Below are 22,721 nucleotides of genomic sequence, written 5' to 3'. Positions count from 1 at the left end.
CCCCCTCCTCCTCCTCACCCCAGTCCGCCCATCCTCCTCCTCACCCCAGTCCCCCACCCCCCAGCTCCCCAGTCCCCCCCTCACCTCCCCCCCCCACCCAGGTTCCCCACCCACCACCACCCCACCCCAGTCCCCCCCTCACCCCAGTCCCCCTCCTCCTCCTCACCCCAGTCCCCCCCTCCTCCTCCTCACCCCAGTCCCCCCTCCTCCTCCTCACCCCAGTCCCCCCTCCTCCTCCTCACCCCAGTCCCCCCCTCCTCCTCCTCACCCCAGTCCCCCCTCCTCCTCCTCACCCCAGTCCCCCCCTCCTCCTCCTCACCCCAGTCCCCCCTCCTCCTCCTCACCCCAGTCCCCCCTCCTCCTCCTCACCCCAGTCCCCCCTCCTCCCTCCTCACCCCAGTCCCCCCTCCTCCTCCTCACCCCAGTCCCCCCTCCTCCTCCTCACCCAGTCCCCCCTCCTCCTCCTCACCCCCAGTCCCCCCTCCTCCTCCTCACCCCAGTCCCCCCTCCTCTCTCACCCCAGTCCCCCCTCCTCCTCCTCACCCCAGTCCCCCCTCCTCCTCCTCACCCCAGTCCCCCCTCCTCCTCCTCACCCCAGTCCCCCCTCCTCCTCCTCACCCCAGTCCCCCCTCCTCCTCCTCACCCCAGTCCCCCCTCCTCCCCTCCTCCTCACCCCAGTCCCCCCTCCTCCTCACCCCAGTCCCCCCTCCTCCTCCTCACCCCAGTCCCCCCTCCTCCTCCTCACCCCAGTCCCCCCTCCTCCTCCTCACCCCAGTCCCCCCTCCTCCCTCCTCACCCCAGTCCCCCCCTCCTCCTCCTCACCCCAGTCCCCCCTCCTCCTCCTCACCCCAGTCCCCCCTCCTCCTCCTCACCCCAGTCCCCCCTCCTCCTCCTCCTCACCCCAGTCCCCCCTCCTCCTCCTCCTCACCCCAGTCCCCCCCTCCTCCTCCTCCTCACCCCAGTCCCCCCTCCTCCTCCTCCTCACCCCAGTCCCCCCTCCTCCTCCTCACCCCAGTCCCCCTCCTCCTCCTCACCCCAGTCCCCCCTCCTCCTCCTCACCCCAGTCCCCCCCTCCTCCTCCTCCTCACCCCAGTCCCCCCCTCCTCCCCTCCCCTCCTCACCCCAGTCCCCCCTCCTCCTCCTCCTCACCCCAGTCCCCCCTCCTCCTCCTCCTCACCCCAGTCCCCCCTCCTCCTCCTCCTCACCCCAGTCCCCCCCTCCTCCTCCTCACCCCAGTCCCCCCTCCTCCTCCTCACCCCAGTCCCCCCCTCCTCCTCCTCACCCCCAGTCCCCCCTCCTCCTCCTCACCCCAGTCCGCCCTCCTCCTCCTCACCCCAGTCCCCCCCTCCTCCTCCTCACCCCAGTCCCCCCTCCTCCTCCTCACCCCAGTCCCCCCTCCTCCTCCTCCTCACCCCAGTCCCCCTCCTCCTCCTCCTCACCCCAGTCCCCCCTCCTCCTCCTCCTCACCCCAGTCCCCCCTCCTCCTCCTCCTCCTCACCCCAGTACCCCCTCCTCCTCCTCACCCCAGTCGTCCCTCCTCCTCCTCACCCCAGTCCCCCCTCCTCCTCCTCCTCACCCCAGTCACCCCTCCTCCTCCTCACCCCAGTCCCCCCTCCTCCTCCTCACCCCAGTCCCCCCTCCTCCTCCTCACCCCAGTCCCCCCTCCTCCTCCTCACCCCAGTCCCCCCTCCTCCTCCTCACCCCAGTCCCCCCTCCTCCTCCTCCTCACCCCAGTCCCCCCTCCTCCTCCTCCTCACCCCAGTCCCCCCCTCCTCCTCCTCACCCCAGTACCCCTCCTCCTCCTCACCCCAGTCCCCCCTCCTCCTCCTCACCCCAGTCCCCCCTCCTCCTCCTCCTCACCCCAGTCACCCCTCCTCCTCACCCCAGTCCCCCCTCCTCCTCCTCACCCCAGTCCCCCCTCCTCCTCCTCACCCCAGTCCCCCCTCCTCCTCCTCACCCCAGTCCCCCCTCCTCCTCCTCACCCCAGTCCCCCCTCCTCCTCCTCACCCCAGTCCCCCCTCCTCCTCCTCCTCACCCCAGTCCCCCCTCCTCCTCCTCCTCACCCCAGTCCCCCCTCCTCCTCCTCCTCCTCACCCCAGTCCCCCCTCCTCCTCCTCACCCCAGTCCCCCCTCCTCCTCCTCACCCCAGTCCCCCCTCCTCCTCCTCACCCCAGTCCCCCCTCCTCCTCCTCCTCCTCACCCCAGTCCCCCCTCCTCCTCCTCCTCACCCCAGTCCCCCTCCTCCTCCTCCTCACCCCAGTCCCTCCTCCTCCTCCTCACCCCAGTCCCCCCTCCTCCTCCTCCTCACCCCAGTCCCCCCTCCTCCTCACCCCAGTCCCCCCCTCCTCCTCCTCACCCCAGTCCCCCCTCCTCCTCCTCACCCCAGTCCCCCCTCCTCCTCCTCACCCCAGTCCCCCCTCCTCCTCCTCACCCCAGTCCCCCCTCCTCCTCCTCACCCCAGTCCCCCCTCCTCCTCCTCACCCCAGTCCCCCCTCCTCCTCCTCCTCACCCCAGTCCCCCCTCCTCCTCCTCCTCCTCACCCCAGTCCCCCCTCCTCCTCCTCACCCCAGTACCCCCTCCTCCTCCTCACCCCAGTCCCCCCTCCTCCTCCTCACCCCAGTCCCCCCTCCTCCTCCTCCTCACCCCAGTCCCCCCTCCTCCTCCTCCTCACCCCAGTCCCCCCTCCTCCTCCTCCTCACCCCAGTCCCTCCTCCTCCTCACCCCAGTCCCTCCTCCTCCTCCTCCTCACCCCAGTCCCCCCTCCTCCTCCTCCCAGTCCCCCCTCCTCACCCCAGTCCCTCCTCCTCCTCCTCCTCACCCCAGTCCCTCCTCCTCCTCCTCACCCCAGTTCCTCCTCCTCCTCACCCCAGTCCCTCCTCCTCCCCCCAGTCCCTCCTCCTCCTCCTCCTCCTCACCACAGTCCCTCCTCCTGCTCCTCCTCCTCCTCACCCCAGTCCCTCCTCCTCCTCCTCCTCACCGGAGTCCCTCCTCCTCCTCCTCCTCACCCCAGTCCCTCCTCCTCCTCCTCACCCCAGTCCCCCCTCCTCCTCCTCCTCACCCCAGTCCCCCCTCCTCCTCCTCCTCACCCCAGTCCCTCCTCCTCCTCACCCCAGTCCCTCCTCCTCCTCCTCCTCACCCCAGTCCCCCCTCCTCCTCCTCCCAGTCCCCCCTCCTCACCCCAGTCCCTCCTCCTCCTCCTCACCCCAGTCCCTCCTCCTCCTCCTCACCCCAGTTCCTCCTCCTCCTCACCCCAGTCCCTCCTCCTCCTCCTCACCACAGTCCCTCCTCCTCCTCCTCCTCCTCCTCACCCCAGTCCCTCCTCCTCCTCCTCCTCACCGGAGTCCCTCCTCCTCCTCCTCCTCCTCCTCACCCCAGTCCCTCCTCCTCCTCCTCACCCCAGTCCCTCCTCCTCCTCCTCCTCCTCACCCCAGTCCCTCCTCCACCTCCTCCTCCTCACCCCAGTCCCTCCTCCACCTCCTCCTCCTCACCCCAGTCCCTCCTCCTCCTCCTCACCCCAGTCCCTCCTCCTCCTCCTCCTCACCCCAGTCCCTCCTCCTCCACCTCACCCCAGTCCCCCCTCCTCCTCCTCCTCACCCCAGTCCCCCCTCCTCCTCCTCCTCACCCCAGTCCCTCCTCCTCCTCCTCCTCCTCACCTCAGTCCCTCCTCCTCCTCCTCACCTCAGTCCCTCCTCCTCCTCCTCCTCACCCTCCTCACCCCAGTCCCCCCTCCTCCTCCTCCCAGTCCCCCCTCCTCACCCCAGTTCCTCCTCCTCCTCCTCCTCCTCACCCCAGTCCCTCCTCCTCCTCCTCACCCCAGTTCCTCCTCCTCCTCACCCCAGTCCCTCCTCCTCCTCACCCCAGTCCCTCCTCCTCCTCACCCCAGTCCCTCCTCCTCCTCCTCCTCCTCACCACAGTCCCTCCTCCTCCTCCTCACCCCAGTCCCTCCTCCTCCTCCTCACCCCAGTCGCTCCTCCTCCTCCTCACCCCAGTCCCTCCTCCTCACCCCAGTCCCTCCTCCTCCTCCCCCGTCCCTCCTCCTCCTCACCCCAGTCCCCCCTCCTCCTCCTCACCCCAGTCCCCCCTCCTCCTCCTCACCCCAGTCCCCCCTCCTCCTCCTCACCCCAGTCCCCCCTCCTCCTCCTCACCCCAGTCCCTCACCCTCCTCCTCACCCCAGTCCCCCCTCCTCCTCACCCTCCTCCTCACCCCAGTCCCCCCTCCTCCTCACCCTCCTCCTCACCCTCCTCCTCACCCCAGTCCCCCCTCCTCCTCACCCTCCTCCTCACCCCAGTCCCCCCTCCTCCTCACCCTCCTCCTCACCCCAGTCCCCCCTCCTCCTCACCCCAGTCCCCCCTCCTCCTCACCCTCCTCCTCCTCACCCCAGTCCCCCCTCCTCCTCACCCTCCTCCTCACCCCAGTCCCCCCTCCTCCTCACCCCAGTCCCCCCTCCTCCTCACCCCAGTCCCCCCTCCTCCTCACCCCAGTCCCCCCTCCTCCTCACCCCAGTCCCCCCTCCTCCTCACCCCAGTCCCCCCTCCTCCTCACCCTCCTCCTCACCCCAGTCCCCCATCCTCCTCACCCTCCTCCTCACCCCAGTCCCCCCTCCTCCTCACCCTCCTCCTCACCCCAGTCCCCCCTCCTCCTCACCCCAGTCCCCCCTCCTCCTCACCCTCCTCCTCACCCCAGTCCCCCCTCCTCCTCACCCTCCTCCTCACCCCAGTCCCCCCTCCTCCTCACCCCAGTCCCCCCTCCTCCTCACCCCAGTCCCCCCTCCTCCTCACCCCAGTCCCCCCTCCTCCTCACCCCAGTCCCCCCTCCTCCTCACCCCATTCCATCCTCCTCCTCACCCCATTCCATCCTCCTCCTCACCCCAGTCCCCCCTCCTCCTCACCCCAGTCCCCCCTCCTCCTCACCCTCCTCCTCACCCTCCTCCTCACCCCAGTCCCCCCTCCTCCTCACCCTCCTCCTCACCCCAGTCCCCCCTCCTCCTCACCCCAGTCCCCCCTCCTCCTCACCCTCCTCCTCCTCACCCCAGTCCCCCCTCCTCCTCACCCTCCTCCTCCTCACCCCAGTCCCCCCTCCTCCTCACCCTCCTCCTCCTCCTCCTCACCCTCCTCCTCACCCTCCTCCTCCTCACCCCAGTCCCCCCTCCTCCTCACCCTCCTCCTCCTCACCCCAGTCCCCCCTCCTCCTCACCCTCCTCCTCACCCTCCTCCTCCTCACCCCAGTCCCTCCTCCTCCTCACCCCAGTCCCTCCTCCTCCTCCTCCTCACCCCAGTCCCTCCTCCTCCTCACCCCAGTCCCTCCTCCTCACCCCAGTCCTCTCTGGTCAGCAGGTTATCGGTGAAGAAGCGACTGTCCAGCTCGCTCACCAAACAACAAGAATCCAAAGTTTGAAATCAACCCCCGAGAATAAAACCAGCCGGCGGCCGCCGTGAGCCGCTCCAACTGGCCGAGACCAGCTCGGCGTCACTGCCGCTCGGCCCCAACTCACTGCCCGAGCTCCGCGTCCGACTCCCACTGAGGCCCCGCCCCGAGAACCCGCCCCTCACTCTGAGTGACAGGCGGTCCGGCCAATCCGCTTCCCCGGGAGTGCCCCGCCCCGGAAACTCGGCTCCGCCCTTTTCCCTCTCCGTTTTCCCAGCCTCAGTAAAATGCCCATTTGACTCTCGGGCGGGTGATGGGCGCAGCCTGAAAAGTCAGGGCCTGTTTTTTCTCCTTGTAAATCCGACACTATTCCATCCCGCTGTGAGCAGCAGTTCCCGGGATACACGAGTGATCTCAGACTGGGAACCGGGGAGGCTCCGCCCACGGAAACACCACACCAGCAGTTTCAATCAGGAAGGACTGAAACTGATCATGGCTTCCAGACACCAGGCGGAGAGTTTCACAGAGGATTTAAACTGTCCCATTTGTCTGGATTTCTTCACCGACCCGGTTTCACTGGAGTGTGGGCACAACTTCTGCCGCTCCTGTATCACACAGTGTTGGGAAAAGAAGGAGACAAACTCCTGCCCGGAATGTAGAGAGGAGTTTCCGGAAATAAACCTCAGAGTCAGTCGGGCCTTAGCGAATCTGGCCGAGAAAGCTCGAAAATTAAAGCTGAATCCGAAAGAGAAGGAAAGTAAACTTCACTGTGAGGAACATCAGGAAGAACTGAAGCTGTTTTGTGAAACTGACCAGAAATTGATCTGTCTGGTTTGTAGAGATGCGCGGGAACACAAATCTCACAACTTCATGCCCATTAAAGAAGCTGTTGGAATCTACAAGGTAAAAGGAACAGGTTTGATCACCTGATTAATTTATCACATTTTCATGGTCTAACACTTTTATTCTGTGATTTTCTCTCCCAATCCCAGGATCAGCTGAAATCTTCCTTAGATTCTCTCACAGAGAAGAAATCGGCGGTTCTAGACACGGAGCGGCGGCAGAAACAGAAGATTTCTGAAATTAGGGTAAATCGCCCTGTGCTGATTTTCAAATTTGATTCGTTTTTTTTTGGTTTTATTGCGGATAAAGTATTATTTTTCACATTTCATTTGGTAGGAACAGTCGAGCAGTCTGCAGACCCGCATCACATCCGAGTTCGCTAAAATGCACCAGATTCTCAGTGAGAAAGAGCAGCGTTTAATCAGAGATCTCAGGGAACAAGAGGGGAAGATTCTAGAAACAATGGAGGAAAATCTTCGACAGATTCAAGAGAATTTAAATTCTATTCAGGAGAAACTCTCAAAGTTGCAGAAACAGATGGAGCAAAAAGACGAGCTGACATTTCTGAAGGTGAGGATTATATTTCAGTTTAGTTCAGTGAATCTTCACAGTCACAAAATGAGGGCGAGAATTTTGACATAAATGCAGCATTTTCCCAATAATTCGTCACTGATTTAAACCGATCGATTGTTTTGTCTATCCGGGGCGGAGCTGCGATTGTCACCGAACTAATCGGCCTCCCACAATATCTACAGGATCCCGGGAATACCTGCAACCTCCCCGGGGCGTGATCTTGATATTTAGTCTGTAATTATTTCTGTGGTGCCCAAGTTTAATAATCTCCTGAAACTCAGATTCCAATCCAGTTCCAGTCCCGTGTTGTGAGTGTGTGGGTGTGTCTGGTAGGGTGGGTGTGAGAGGCACTGTGTCTGTGAGTGACACTGATGTTGATTTCTAGTATCTGATACTCTAATAAGATTTTTCAACTATATCCTGTTTCTATCAGAAGCATTTAATTTTTCGTGTAATTTCTGATGGCCTGTTTTCAAATATGCCGCTCATAGAATTACACAGAATTTTACAGCACAGAGACCGGCCATTCGGCCCATCAGATCAATGTCAGTGTTTATGCTCCACACGAGCCTCCTCCCACCTTACTTCATCTCACCCTATCAATATATCCTTCTGTTCCTTTCTCCCTCATGTACTGATCTCGCTCCCTTTTAAATACATCGGTGCTATTCACCTCAACTTGTGGTAGCGAGTTCCACATTCTAAACACTCTCTGAGTAAAGAGATTTCTCCTCAATTCTCCTTTGGATTCATTACTGACTCTCTTATATTTATGACCCCTTGCTTTAGACTCCCCACAAGTGGAAACATCTTCTCTACATCTGCCCCATCGAATCCTTTCATAATGTTAAAGACCTCGCTCAGGTCTCCTCTCAGTCTTCCCTTTTCTAGAGAATAATCTTTCCTGTTCACTCTTTCCTGTTAGTTGTACCCTCGCAGTTCTGGTATCATTCTTGTAAATCTCTTTTATACGTTCTCCTGTGCTTCGATATCCTTTTTGTAATATCCTCTTTCTACCTGTGTGTGGGCAGCAGTGAGAATTGGGAATTATCAGCAGCTTGTAACAATCTGGGTGTAATTTCTGCTGTCCCGATATAGACGCTCGGTCTCTGTCAACTCAGATTGTGTTTTATTTATTTCAGGAAGAAACTCGTCAGAAGATGAGGTAGGCCATGCTCTTTACTGAAACTCTGCACAGTTTGGTAAAATAGCTCAGAAAAGTGTTTATGGTCAATTTATAACCAATTGTTTGATATTTGCAGGATTAGTGAGGACGATAATATACTGACATTAGTAGATACCGCCCTGACTATCGAAAAATTCAACGGCCCTTTACCGTACGCAGTGTGGAGTGAAATGCTGGATTCCATTAACCCCGGTAAAACTCATATCAGTTCCTTTGGCCTGATTTATATCTCTCATAATTTGATTCGTTATACATAAAATATCATAGATAGTATCTTTTAGAACTAAGTAGTTGCTAAGGAACGCGGTTAAAAGCGGGCCTGGATGGAGTTAGTGTTATTCACGCACCAAATCTATGTTCTAAAAAGCATCGACTGGTCAGCTGAAAGTGCCAGCTCCCCGAACATGACCAACACAGGGACCCTCAGATGAACCACAGCCTCCAGAACCCATCGATACTTTGCACACTTCAGCAACAGGAAACACCGCCCTTCCCAGCTGAACCTTTCCTCCTCTACAATACTCATCTCCTGATCCATCTCCATCTTGTGTGTCAAACTCATGTCCGTGACCAAGGTCAGGACAGGAAGCCTGGGAGCGAGGCTTTCTCTGCCTGTTGAGGGAGGAGTGGTGAGGGGTATAGAGTTAGCTGGTGCTCACTGTGGACCTGCGAGTAAGCACTGGATTGCTGAACGTGTCACCGAGGCTTATTCTCTCAATTGCCTTGAATCATTCCACTCGCCCTAGACAATTATGGCTTATACATCCAGGGAGAGTTTCAGGGTAGAGGTATGACAATGGTGCATCACATTGAATAACCGCTGGTGCTTTGCCTCCACGTGCGGCCCCGTATGAAGCCTATTTTTTTGCATGGACCAGGCCGGAGATATCTGGAGGTTAAGATATTGGCCAATATTTTCTTGTCCGCATTGAGGAGGGATTTAATTTTCTACGATGAGCAATGGTGGTGACCTTTCTGCTCATATGTATTAACATGATTGTGACTAAGTTAAGTGTGTCTGTGTCCTTGTCTCCAGCACATAGTGCGGGGTTTCAGTAGCGGGAGAGTAAGTTCCGCGATTAGGACCTTGTAAAACTCGGTAGGCGAGCTATTAGTTGGCGTGGGACCAGGTCACTATTTTTCCCACATTGCTCCGGCTGCTTGTCCTAGTGCCCTGTGTCCACTGGAAGCTTGTCCCGTTGGGAGTGAAGAGCACAGTTTAGGTCTCCAGTCATGGTTACTGTGCTGTCCATACGTGGGGCGAGTGTGAGGATTGCTGATGTGGGGAATGTGCGGACACCTCATTCAGGACACAGAACTGAAGCTTCACTTTGGGTTCTCCTGTTATTCGAGGTTCTTTAGGATGGAGCGGCCTCCTTCTCCAGGAATGCGTGTCTCAGAGTAATGGGAAGGTTCCTGTTGATTAGTGTGACTATCCTCTGCTCTTGGGTCAGTAGAAAGTGGCCAGCATTGGTCCCACCCACTCACTCACAAACTTGGTGTGTTCTGAGGGTGGTGAGGAGGATCTCCTGTAGAAATGGAGCATCCACCTGTTCTTTTATGTCGGTCAGTTTTGTTTTGTCTGATTATGTGCTGGAGTCTGTTGAGATTTGTGGATATAATTTGATTGATGGACTGTATTCAGGGTGATGTCGGTTTGCTGTCTCCAGGGTGTCTTTTCCTCTTGGGGGTGTCTCTGAATCTGGGGCCTGCCCGATTGTACCAGTTTTGTTTGAGTTCCTGTCCAGGCTGCTGTTCAGACTGATCGAGTTGTGGACCACAGCTGCTTCATCCTCTTTTTTTTCCTCTACTTTTTCCCTTGAATTATTTATTCACTGCCCTTCCTTACCTTTTCCCCTGTGGCAGCTCGTTTCCTCACTCCATCTGCGGGATGTGTTCTTCATCCAGTTAGGTGTTTGTCCCCTAATACGCTAAATATACATTGGCTTTTTACAGAATAATCTGTATTAAGACCCCTTTAAACGAGCTTGAAAACTAGGAAATAATGAGTGAACAGTTTAATACATTTCAATCATATTAAACCACCCAATACATACAGTGACTGAGATTACTGGTACAGACAGATCATTCAGTGACCGTGAGATTACTGGTAGACAGATCATACAGTGACCGTGAGATTACTGGTACAGACAGATCATACAGTGACCATGAGATTACTGGTACAAACAGATCATACAGTGATTGAGATTACAGGTACAGACAGATCATACAGTGACTGAGAGATTACTGGTACAGACAGATCATAAAGTGACCGTGAGATTACTGGTATAGACAGATCAAAATGTGACCGTGAGATTACCGGTATAGACAGATCAAAAAGTGACTGTGAGATTACTCTTACACATAGATCAAACAGTAATCATGAGATTCCTACTACAGATCATGGAGTGACTGAGATTACTGGTAGAGACAGATCATACAGTGACCATGAGATTACTGGTACAGACAGATCATACAGTGACCATAAGAACATAAGAAATAGGAGCAGGAGTAGGCCAATCGGCCCCTCGAGCCTGCTCCGCCATTCAATAAGATCATGGCTGATCTGATCCTAACTGCCAATCTCTATCACAGAACTATCTCCTGCATCTAACAGAATTAGACACACGAAATAGGAGCAGGATCAGGCTACACGGCCCCTGGGCCCGCTCCGCTACCCACAGGGCCATGACCGATCCGAACCTAGACTCATGTCCAAATTCCTGCCCGCTCCCAGTAACCCTTAATTCCCTTTACTTCTAGGAAACTGTCTATATCTGTTTTAAATTTATGTAATGATGTAGCTTCTACAGCTTTTTGGGGCAGCATATTCCATGGACCTACCACCCTCTGAGTGAAGTAGTTCCTCCTCATCTCAGTTTTGAAAGAGCAGCCCCCTAGTTCTAGTTTCACTCATCATCGGGAACATCCTCCCCGCATCCACCCTATCCAACCCCTTCACAATCTTATATGTTTCAATAAGATCGCCTCTCATTCTTCTGAACTCCAATGAGTAGAGTCCCAATCTACTCAACCTCTCCTCATATGTCCATCCCCTCATCCCCGGGATTAACCGAGTGAACCTTCTTTGTACTGACTCGAGAGCAAGTATGTCTTTTCTTAAGTATGGACACCAGAACTGTATGCAGTATTCCAGGTGCAGTCTCACCAATACCTTGTACAACTGAAGCAATACCTCCCTATTTTTATATTCTATCCCCCTAGCAATGAAAGCCAACATTCCATTGGCCTTCTTAATCACTTGCTGCACCTGCATACTAACCTTTTGAGTTTCGTGCACCAGGCCCCCCAGATCCCTTTGTACTTCAGTACTTTCCAGTTTCTTGCCATTAAGATAATAACTTGCTCTACGATTTTTCCTGCCAAAGTGCATAACTTCACACTTTCCAGTATTGTATTCCATCTGCCAAATCTCTGCCCACTTACTTAGCCTGTCTATGTCCCCTTGCAGGTTTTTTATGTCCTCCTCACTCACTACTTTCCCTCCCATCTTAGTATCATCTGCAAACTTTGATATGTTACACTCGGTCCCCTCCTCCAAATCGTTAATATAGATTGTAAAGAGTTTGGGACCCAGCACTGACCCCTGCGGAACACCACTAGTTACTGATTGCCAGTCTGAGAATGAACCATTAACCCAACTCTCTGCCTTCTGTTAGATAGCCAATCCTCTATCCATACCAGAATATTACCCCCAATCCCGTGATTTTTTATCTTAAGCAATAATCTTTTGTGTGGCACCTTGTCAAATGCCTTTTGGAAGTCTAAATACACGACGTCCACTGGTTCCCCTTTATCCACCCTATATGTTACTTCCTCAAAGAACTCCAGCAAATTTGTCAAACTGACTTCCCCTTCATAAAACCATGCTGACTTTGTCCTATTAAATTATGATTATCCAAATGTCCTGTTACTGTCTCCTTAATAATGGACTCCAAAATTTTACCTACCACAGATGTTAGGCTAACCGGTCTATAGTTTCCAGCCTTCTGTCTACTGCCCTTTTTAAATAAGGGTGTTACATTAGCAGTTTTCCAGTCTGCCGGGACCTTTGCTGAGTCCAGGGAGTTTTGGAAAATTATTACCAATGCATCCACAATCCCTACCGCCACTTCCCTCAAGACCCTAGGATGTAAGCCATCAGGTCCAGGTGATTTATCTGCCTTGAGTCCCCTTATTTTACCGAGTACCACTTCCTTAGTGATTTTGATCGTGTTTATCTCCTCCCCCGCTATAGCCCCCTGTTTGTCCAGTGTTGGGATATTCTTAGTGTCCTCTACTGTAAAGACTGATACAAAATACAAAATGAGATTACTGGTACAGACAGATCATACAGTGACCGTGAGATTACTGGTACAGACAGATCATATAGTAACCATGAGATTACTGGTAGAGACAGATTATACAGTGACCGTGAGATTACTGACACAGACAGATTATACAGTGACCGTGAGATTACTGGTACAGACAGATCATACAGTAACCATGAGATTACTGATACAGACAGATCATACAGTGACCATGAGATTACTGACACAGACAGATCGTACAGTGACCGTGAGATTACTGGTACAGACAGATCATATATTGACCGTATGATTCCTGGTACAGACAGATCACAGATTCTAGAATGGTGCCCGCGATTGGAAAGTTGCAAATGTATCCCCCCTATTAAAGATATTTGGGAGAGAGAAACCTGGGAGTTACAGAAGATTTAGCCTGACGTCAGTATGAGGAAAAATGCTGGAATCTATTATAAACGATGCGGTAACAGGGCACTTAGAACATAATAATAGGATTGGGCAGAGTCAACACGGATTTATTGAAGGGAAATCGTGTTTGCCAAATCTGTTAGTGTTTTTTGATGATGTAACTAGCAGAATAGATAAGGGGGAACCGGCGGATGTGGTGTATTTGGAATTAAAAAGGCATTCGATAAGGTGCCTTAACCAAAATTGTGGAGATGCCGGTGTTGGACTTGGGTGGACAAATGTGAGAAGTCACACAATACCAGGTTATAGTCCAACAGCTTTATTTGAAATCACAACACTGCCGAGGTGTGATAAAGGGCAGTTAGAAAGATTACCTGTAATCATCTGGCAGTGTTCTCTGACTATATATGCTGTGTCTGTATGCATCTCTTCACTTCACCTGACAAAGGAGCAGCGCTCCGAAAGCTTGTGATTTCAAATAAAGCTGTTGGACTATAACCTGGTGTTGTGTGACTTCTCACATTTAACCAAAATTAGGGCTCAAGGGATTGGGGCTAATATAGTAGCATAGATTGAGGATTGGTTTACTGGCCAGAAATCAGAGAGTAGAAATAAATGGTTCATTTTCATGTTGGCAATCTGTAACTAGTCAAGTACCGCAAGGATCAGTGCTTGGGCCTCAGCTATTCACAATCTACAGCAATGATTTGGATGAGAGGACCAAATGCAATATATCCAAGTTTGCTGATGATACAAAGCTGGGTGGGAATGTAAGTTGTGAGGAGGATGCAAGGAGGCTTTAAGTGGATATAGACAAGCTAAGTGAGTGGGCAGGAACATGGCAAATGAAATATAATGTGCACAAATGTGAAGTTATTCACTTTGGTAGGAAAATAGCAAAGCAGCTTATTTTATAAATGGTGAGGGATTGTGAAATGTTGGTGCTCATTGGGACCTGGGTGTCCTTGTACACGAATCACAGAAAATTAACATGCAAGTACAGCACGCAATTAGGAAAGCAAATGGTATGTTGGCCTTTATTACAAGTGTATTGGAGTATAAGAGTAAAGATGTCTTACTGCAATTATATAGGGCTCTAGTAAGACCACACCTGGAGTATTGTGAACAGTTCTGGTCTCCTTACCTAAGGAAGGTTTTACATGTCATAGAGCGAGTGCAACGAAGGTTCACCAGACTGGTTCCTGGGAATGGGGGGATTGTCCTATGAGGAGAGGTTGAGTAGACTAGACCTATATTCTCTAGAGTTTAGAAGAATGAGAAGTGATCTCATTGAAACATACAAAATTCTTGCAGGGCTTGACAGGGTAGATGCAGGGAGGATATTTCCTGTGGCTGGGGAGTCTAGAACTAGGGGTCACAGTCTCGGAATAAGGAATGGGCCATTTCGGACTGAGATGAGGAGAAATTTGTTCACTCAGAGGGTGGTGAATCTTTGGAATTCTCCACCCCAGAGAACTGTGGTACCTAAGTCGTTGAGTATATTAAAGGCAGAGATCGATAGATTTTTGAATATTAGGAGAATCAAGGGATGTGGGGATAGTGCAGGAAAGTGGAGATGAGGCAGCAGATCAGCCATAATCTTCTTGAATTGTGGAGCAGGCTCGAAGGGCCAAATGGCCGACTCCTGCTCCTATTTTGCATTTTCTTATGTTCTTAAGTTCTTATTATCATACAGTGACCGTGACATTACAATGTTGGTCTCCTTACCTAAGGAAGGATGTGCTTGCCATAGAGGGAGTGCAACGAAGGTTCACGAGATTGATTCCTGGGATGGCGGGACTGTCGTATGAGAAGAGATTGAATAAACTAGGCCTGAATTCTCTTGAATTCAGAAGAATGAGAGGGGATCTCATTGAAGCATACAAAATTATTACAGGGCTTGATAGGGTGGATGCTGGGAGAATGTTCCCCATGAATCTTTGGAATTCTCTACCCCAGAGGGCTGTGGAGGCTCAGTCATTGGGTATATTCAAAACAGAAGTCGATAGATTTCTGACTAGTCAGGGCATCAAGGGATATGGCGATAAAGCCGGTGAATGGAGTTGCGGCAAAAGATCAGCCATGATCTCATTGAATGGTGGAGCCGGCTCGAAGGTCCGAATGGCCGACTCCTGCTTCTATTTCTTATGTTCTTATCATACAATGCCCATGGGATTACTGGTACAGACAGATCATACAGTGACTGTGAGATTACTGGGACAGACAGATCATACCGTGACTGTTAGATTACTGGGACAGACAGATTATACAGTTACGATGAGATTACTGGGACAGACAGATCATACAGTGACTGGGATTACTGGTACAGACAGATCATACCGTGAACATGAGATTCCTGATACAGACAGATCACACAGTGACCATGAGATTACTGGTACAAACAATCATACAACTTTAAGTTTCTTTTTTTCACCTTTTGATCTGCCGTCTCAGCAGCTTTTCCTGTTTTCCCAGTTCCCTGTTTATTTCGTTCCTTTGCTGAGTTCCCAGATATCTAGTTTCTAGCTGCTGGCATTCTTTTTCCCTCTATTATTTTCTGCATTTCCAAATGTTCCCCTTCTCTTATTCTCTGTGCGGCTAAATGTTTTCCTTCTCTTACTTCACTCTGCTGTGCACAGAAATGGGCTGCATAGCCTGCCCAGTGCTCCCCTTTGTCTAATTCGACCTTTCCCAGAGTCCCTTGGCTCTGGACCCTCTCTATCACCTTCTGATATGACTCTGCGTCTTGACTCGTCAGAAACGATACTAAATCGGTTAAACATAATTTTCTCAACTCTTTATCTGTGACATGCTCAACTTCTGTCTAGCCCGTCAATTGTACTAACTTGTTGCTATTAATACTGGTGGGTCGCAGTGTCCTAACCCCTCGAAGGTTTTCCTTCCTTAACTGACCAGGGCGCGCTAACCACGCCAGTCCTAGGATCTTGCCTGCACCGAATAGTTTATAAAAGAATCAGCTGTCAATCAACCTCCTGACTAAGCTCGCCAATTTATAAGATTCCAGAGATGCCAGGGCAGGCGATGTATTACTGCTCCACCATGTGGGAGCTGGTGGACACCATTTTGGTTGCTCGAGGAACTTCGGCTCCGTGTTGATGAGCTGCAGCCCGAGCTTCAAACCCTGAGACACATCAGGGAGGGGGTGAGTTACCTGGACGCTGTGTTCCAGGAGGCAGTCACACCCCTTAGATTAATTAATTCAAATTTGGTCCGTGGTCAGGGACAGGTGGGTGTGACTACGAGCGAGGCAGGTATGGGGAACCAGGAGTTAGTGGTGGAGGAGACTCAGCCCTTGCTCTTGTCAAATAGTTACGAGTTATTACTCTCTGTGTGGGTGAGAGCAGGGACTGCAGTGAGGATGAGCAAACTGACCACAGCACCATGGTACAGGGAGCCATTCATGTGGGGGGAGCAAAAAGAAATGTGCTAGTGGTAGGGGACTGTACATTTAGGGGGATAAACACTGTTCTCTGCAGACAAGAGCGTGAGTCCCGAAGGCTGTGTTGCCTGCCCGCTACCACGGTAAAGAACATCTCCTCTGGGCTGGAGAGGAACTTAGAGTAGGAGGGGACAGATCCAATTGTCATGGTCCATGTAGGTACCAATGACATAGGTAGGACAAAGAAAGAGGTTCTGTTGAGGGAGTATGAGCAGCTAGGGGCTAAATTAAAAAGCAGAACCACAACGGTAATAATCTCTGGATTACTACCTGAGCCATGTGCAAATTGACACAGGGTAAATAGGATCAGAGAGATGAACGAGTGGCTCGAACATTGGTGTTGGAGAAATGGGTTTCGATTCTTGGGGCACTGGCACCAGTACTGGGATAAGTGGGAGCTGTTCCGTCAGGACAGGCTTCATTCGAACCAGGCTGGGGCCAGTGTCCTGGCAAATCGAATAACTAGGGCTGTAGATAGGGCTTTAAACTAAATAGTGTGGAGCGGGGAGGGATACGCTGAGCGGAAATTAAAAAAGTGAAAGAAAAATGAGAAGGCAAAAGTGCAGGGTAGCGATAGGGGTAATGATAATCAGAGTGTGACAGGAAGGGACAGAGCGTATACACAAGAGTGCATCAGAAAGTGGGGTCAAAGTAGGGAAAATGGTAAAAAGACAAAACTAAATGCTCTATATCTGAACACACGCAGCATTCGTAACAAGATAAATGAGTTGACAGCACAAATAGAAATAAATGGGTATGATCTGAGAGCCATTACAGAGACGTGGTTGCAAGGTGTCCAAGGCTGGGAACTGAATATTCAGGGGTATTTGCCATTTCGTAAGGATAGGCAGAAAGGAAAAGGAGGTGGTGATGAAAGAGTAGTGGGTGGGTAAGAGTTGCTGTAATCGTTGTTGCTGCTGTTGTCATGGTTGTTGTCGTTACCGGCTGGGGCGACGTCTTTTATGGACACGGTGTCCTCCCTTCCGTCGGCGTGCCGGACATACGCGTATTGGGGGTTGGCGTGGAGTAGGTGCACTGACTCCACGAGAGGGTCCGTCTTGTGGCCCCTCACATGCCTTCGTACAAATACCGGACCTGGGGTGGAGAGCCATGACGGCATGGATACGCCTGAGGTGGATTTCCGGGGAAAGACAAACATTCGTTCATGAGGCGTGGCACTAGTGGCAGTACACAATAGCGACCGTATCGAATGGAGCACATCTGGGAGGACTTCCTGCCAGCAGGAGGTAGGGAGGCCCTTGGTCCTTAGAGCTAGGGTGACTGCTTTCCATACTGTCCCGTTCTCTCGCTCCACCTGGCCGTTACCCTGGGGGTTGTAGCTGGTGGTACGGCTCGTGGCAATCCCCCTGGACAGCATGTACTGGCGTAGCTCTTCACTCATGAAGGACGTCCCCCTATCTGTATGGATGTAGCTCAGCATACCGAACAGGCAGAACAGGCTGTTGAGGCATTTAATGACCGTGGCGCTGGTCATGTCTGGGCAGGGGAAGGCGAATGGGAAACGGGAGTATTCGTCCACAATGTTCAGGAAGTAAACATTGCGGTCGACTGACGGGAGGGGGCCCTTGAAATCTAAGCTGAGCCGCTCAAAGGGCCGTGTAGCTTTGATTAAGTGGGCTCTATCTGGGTGGTAGAACCGAGGCTTGCACTCAGTGCAAGTGCGGCAGTTCCTGGTCAGAGACCGAACTTCCTCAATCGAGTAGGGTAAGTTGCGGGACTTTATGAAGTGGAACAGCCGTGTGACCCCTGGGTGGCAGAGGTCGTTGTGGAGGGTCTGTAGCCGATCCCCGGTGGCGCTGGCACACATCCCTCGTGAGAGGGCGCTGGGGGATTCGTTAAGGGCCCCTGGCCGGTAAATGATGTCATAATCGAAGGTGGAGAGCTCGATCCACCACCTAAGAATCTTATCATTTTTAATCTTCCCCCTCTGTTTATTATTAAACATAAACGCTACCGACCGCTGGTCGGTAAGTAGGATGAAGCGTTTGCCGGCTAGGTAGTGGCGCCAGTGGCGCACTGCCTCCACGATGGCTTGGGCCTCCTTTTCCACGGAGGAGTGTCTGATCTCGGGCCCTTGGAGGGTCCTCGAGAAGAAAGCTACGGGCCGCCCCGCCTGGTTGAGGGTGGCCGCCAAGGCAAAGTCAGACGCATCACTTTCCACTTGAAAGGGAGTGTTCTCGTCCACTGCCTGTAGCGTGGCCCACTCAATATCCCGCTTAATGCTTTTGAAGGCGGCGTGGGCCTCAGCAGAGAGTGGAAAAGAGGATGCTTTCAAGAGGGGGCGGGCTTTGTCGGAGTAGTTGGGGACCCATTGGGAATAATAAGAAAATAACCCCAGGCACCTTTTCAGGGCTTTGGGAGTGTTGGGCAGGGGCAGCTCCCGTAGGGGGCGCAATCGGTCGGGGTCTGGTCCGATTTCCCCATTCTCCACCACGCTGCCCAGTATGCAGAGGCGCGTTGTGTTGTAAACGCACTTATCCTTGTTGTAAGTGAGGTTGAGTTTTTGTGCGGTTTTCAGGAACCTCTCGAGGTTCGAGTCGTGATCCTGCTGGTTGTGACCGCAGATGGTGACGTTGTCGAGGTAGGGGAAGGTTGCCTGCAAGTGGTGGTCATCGACCATGCGGTCCATCTCCCTCTGGAAGACCGAGACCCCATTCGTCACCCCAAAGGGGACTCTGAGGAATTGGTAGAGGCGTCCGTTCGCCTCGAAGGCGGTGTACGGGTGGTCCTCTGGTCTGATAGGGAGCTGGTGGTATGCTGACTTGAGGTCGATGGTGGAGAACACCCGGTATTGGGCAATTTGGTTCACCATTTCTGATATGCGGGGTAGTGGGTAGGCGTCTAGTTGGGTGTACCTGTTGATCGTTTGGCTATAGTCGATCACCATCCGTTTCTTCTCGCTACCCCTTACCACCACCACTTGGGCGTGCCACGGGCTGTTGCTGCGTTCAATAATGCGCTCCTTCAGGAGCCTGTCTACCTTGGTCGCGATAAACCGCCTGTCCTCCCAGCTGTACCTCCTGCTTTTGGTCGCTATTGGCCGGCAGTTAGGGGTAAGGTTTGCGAATAGCGAAGGCGGCTTTACCTTCAGGGTAGCCAGACCGCACACTGTGAAGGGCGGCGGGACCCACCGTAATTGAGCGTGATGCTTTGGTGGTGGCACTGGAAATCCAGGCCCAAGATCACGCTCGCACATAGATTCTTCATGATTAGTACTTTAAAATTATCGTATACAGTTCCGTTAACGGACAGTTGTACCGCGCAGTAACCCATAATGGTCGATGTCTGGGTTTTATCGGCCATAGAGATGGTACCCCGAGTAGGGACCACTGTTAGGGAGAGTTGTTGTGCTAGTTCAGGGTGGATAAAACTCTCCGTGCTTCCACTGTCAATTAAACATTTAACCCCGCACCCGTTTACCTCGATGTCCACCATTGATTTGGATAGCGGGTGCGGCCTGGTCTGGTCCACTGTGACCGATGCCACTGTAGGGCCCTGATCGAGACAAGATGGCGTCCACGCTGTCTGCTCACAAGATGGCGGACCCCACGAGGTTGGGCAAGATGGCATCCAAGATGGCCGCTCCCACGGCGCACACGCGGCGGTGGCGGGTTTTCCGGCGCGGTTCCCTCTGCACACCTTCCCGAAGTGCCCCTTCTTACCGCACTTAAAGCAGGTGGTGCCTTTCGCCGGGCACAGGTTTCTGGTGTGCTTCGGCTGCCCGCAGAAGTAGCAGTTGGGACCCCGATGCGCCGCGGCTGTCGTAGGGCTTCTGGGGGGAGAGCGGGGCCCCGACGGTGTCGGGCTGCCGGGCGGGGAAGATGCCTTCCAAGATGGTGGCGCCCTTGGTGTACACGTGGTGGCGTGGGCGGCGCGGGCTGAAGAGTAGGCGTCCGAGTTTCTCTGGGCCACATCCAGGGATCGCGCTGTGTCCACAGCCTGTTTCAGGTCCAATCCCGTTTTTTCCAGTAGTCTCTGCCGGATGTAAGTGGAGCTGAGGCCTGTGATAAAGGCATCACGAACAAGCTCGTCAGTGTACACTGCGGCTTTTACATCTTGGCACTTGCAGTCTTTGCCAAGCGTTTTCAGGGTGACTAGGAACTCATCCAGCGATTCCCCAGGTCGCTGTGCGCGAGTAGCGAGCAGATGCCTAGCATACACCTCATTCGTAGGCTGCTGGTAATGCACCTTGAAGATGTCACAGGCGTCCGGGTACGTGTCGGCGTCTTGGATGAGGGGGTAAACCCGGTGGCTTACCCAGTTCCGCAGGATTCCGAGTTTCATACTTTCAGCATCCGTAGCGCCTGTGATGGCTGCGGAATTGTCCAGGAAGAATTCCATACACTTAAACCAGTGTCCGAAGTGTGCCGATGCGTCCGAAGCATGCTGGTCCAAATCCAAACGTTCGGGTTTCAAGAGTTGATCCATTGTGTTGAAAAATAAGTTAATAAAATTGATGTGCCTCAATAAATCCGAGACTCAATGTTAACGGAACAAAGCAAGGCTTTTATTAACTTAGAAAGTAACACACAGTGGAGAAGTGTCTCCCATCCAGAGGATGTGAGACACGCTGGGCCTGCCTAAATAGGGGCCAGGTATGGGCGGAGCCGTACACACAATACAATACAAGGTGAGGAAATGGAACTGGGGTAAGGGAAATGAAACTGAAACTAAACCACAGTCACAGGTACAATCACACACAGAGAATACAGATGAGTGATGAATGGCATATTTCATCACAAGCATCATAGAATTTCAAATTCAATTTGACGGTGAGAAAGCTAGGTCTCAAACTTGTGTCCTGAACTTAAATAAAGGTAATTACAAAGGTATGAAAGCAGACTTGGTTAAAGTGGACTGGGAAAATATATTACAAGGTAAGACTGTAGAAAAGCAGTGGCAAACATTTAAGGAGATATTTCATAACTCTCAGCAAAGATATATTCCAGTGAGAAAGAAAGACTCTAAGAGAAGGATGAACCATCTGTGGCGAACTAAGGAAGTAAAGGATGGTATCAAATTGAAAAAAAAGCATACAGTACAATGTTGCGAAGAATAGTGGAAGGTCAGAGGTTAGGGAAATTTTAAAAAATGAGCAAAGGACAACTAAAAAGACGATAAAGAGAGAGAAGATAGCTTATGAGAGTAAGCTAGCAAGAAATATAAAAACAGACAGTAAGAGCTTCTACAGGTATATAAAAGGAAGAGAGGAGCTAAAGTAAATGTTGGTCCCCTAGAGGATGAGTCTGGGGAATTAATAATAAACAGGGAAATGGCAGAGACTTTGAACAAATATTTTGTATCGGTCTTCACGGTAGAAGACACTACAAGCATCCCAATAATGGATAATCAAGGAGCTATTTGGGTGGGCGGGGGACTTAAAACAATCACTATCTCTATAGAGAAAGTACTAGGCAAACTAATGGGACTAAAGGTGGACAAGTCCCCTGGACCCAATAGCCTGCATCCTAGAGTCTTAAAAGAGGTGGCTGCAGAGATAGTGGATGCACTTTTTGTAATCTACCAAAATTCCCTGGATTCTGGAGAGGTCCCAGCGGACTGAAAAACTGCAAATGTAACGCCCCTATTTAAGAAAGGAGGGAAACAGAAAGCAGGCAACTATCGACCAGTTAGCCTAACATCTGTCATTGGGAATATGCTGGAGTCCATCATTAAGGAAGTGGTAACAGGACATTTAGAAAATCATGACATAGTCAAGCAGAGTCAGTATGGTTTTATGAAAGGGAAATCATGTTTGACAAATTTTCTGGAGATCTTTGAGGATGTAACGAGCAGGGTTGATAAAGGGGAACAAGTAGATCTCGTGTATTTGGATTTTCAGAAGGTGCCACATAAAAGGTTATTACATAAGATAAGAGCTCACAGGGTTGGGGGTTATATATTAACATGGATAGAGGATTGGCTAACTAACAGAAAACAGACAGTCGGCATAAATGTGTCATTTTAAGGTTAACAAACTGTAACTAGTGGGGTGCCGCAGGGATCAGTGCTGGGGCCTCTACTATTTACAATCTATATTAATGACTTGGATGGAGGGACCGAGGGTAATGTAGCCAAATTTGCTGATGATACAAAGATAGGTGGGAAAGCAAATTGTGTGGAGGACGCAAAGAATCTCCAAAGGAATATAGATAGGCTAAGTGAGTGCGCAAAAATCTGGCAGATGGAGTATAATGTGGGAAAATGCGAGGTTATCCACTTTGGTAGGAAAAATAAAAAAGCACATTATTATTTAAATGGGGAGAGATTACAAAATGTTGAGGTACAGGGATCTGGGGTCCTTGTACACGAATCACAAAAAGTTAGCATGCAGATACAGCAAGTAATTAGAAAGGTAAATGGAGTGTTGGCCTTTATTGCAAAAGGAATGGTGTATAAAAGTAGGGAAGTCCTGTTACAACTGTACAGGGCATTGGTGAGACCACACCTGGAGTACTGCGTACAGTTTTGGTCTCCTTATTTAACGAAGGATATACTTGCATTGGAGGCAGTTCAGAGAAGGTTCACTAGGTTGATTCC

General features: G+C 52.2%; 1 protein-coding gene and 1 pseudogene across 2 annotated transcripts in view; one reads left to right on the top strand and one right to left on the bottom strand.

The window, feature by feature from the left end:
* LOC147096288 (zinc-binding protein A33-like) overlaps positions 1–22,721 on the bottom strand; it is a 329,518-nt gene that overhangs the window by 35,449 nt on the left and 271,348 nt on the right. The window lies entirely within an intron of this gene.
* Positions 5,323–22,721, top strand: part of LOC147096290 (zinc-binding protein A33-like) — a 45,367-nt pseudogene continuing 27,968 nt past the window's right edge. The window contains exons 1-5 of the transcript XR_015074601.1: positions 5,323–6,268; positions 6,358–6,453; positions 6,545–6,778; positions 7,924–7,946; positions 8,044–8,159. The product of XR_015074601.1 is annotated as a zinc-binding protein A33-like (transcript). The remainder of the gene's footprint in view (positions 6,269–6,357; positions 6,454–6,544; positions 6,779–7,923; positions 7,947–8,043; positions 8,160–22,721) is intronic.

The sequence above is a fragment of the Somniosus microcephalus genome, unplaced genomic scaffold (genome assembly GCF_052327205.1).
Source record: "Somniosus microcephalus isolate GS21.2 unplaced genomic scaffold, FLI_Smic_1.0 unresolved_chr1, whole genome shotgun sequence".
Taxonomy (NCBI): domain Eukaryota; kingdom Metazoa; phylum Chordata; class Chondrichthyes; order Squaliformes; family Somniosidae; genus Somniosus; species Somniosus microcephalus.
The sequence above is the reverse complement of the archived record's forward strand: the minus strand, read 5'-3'. Positions and strand labels throughout refer to the sequence as shown.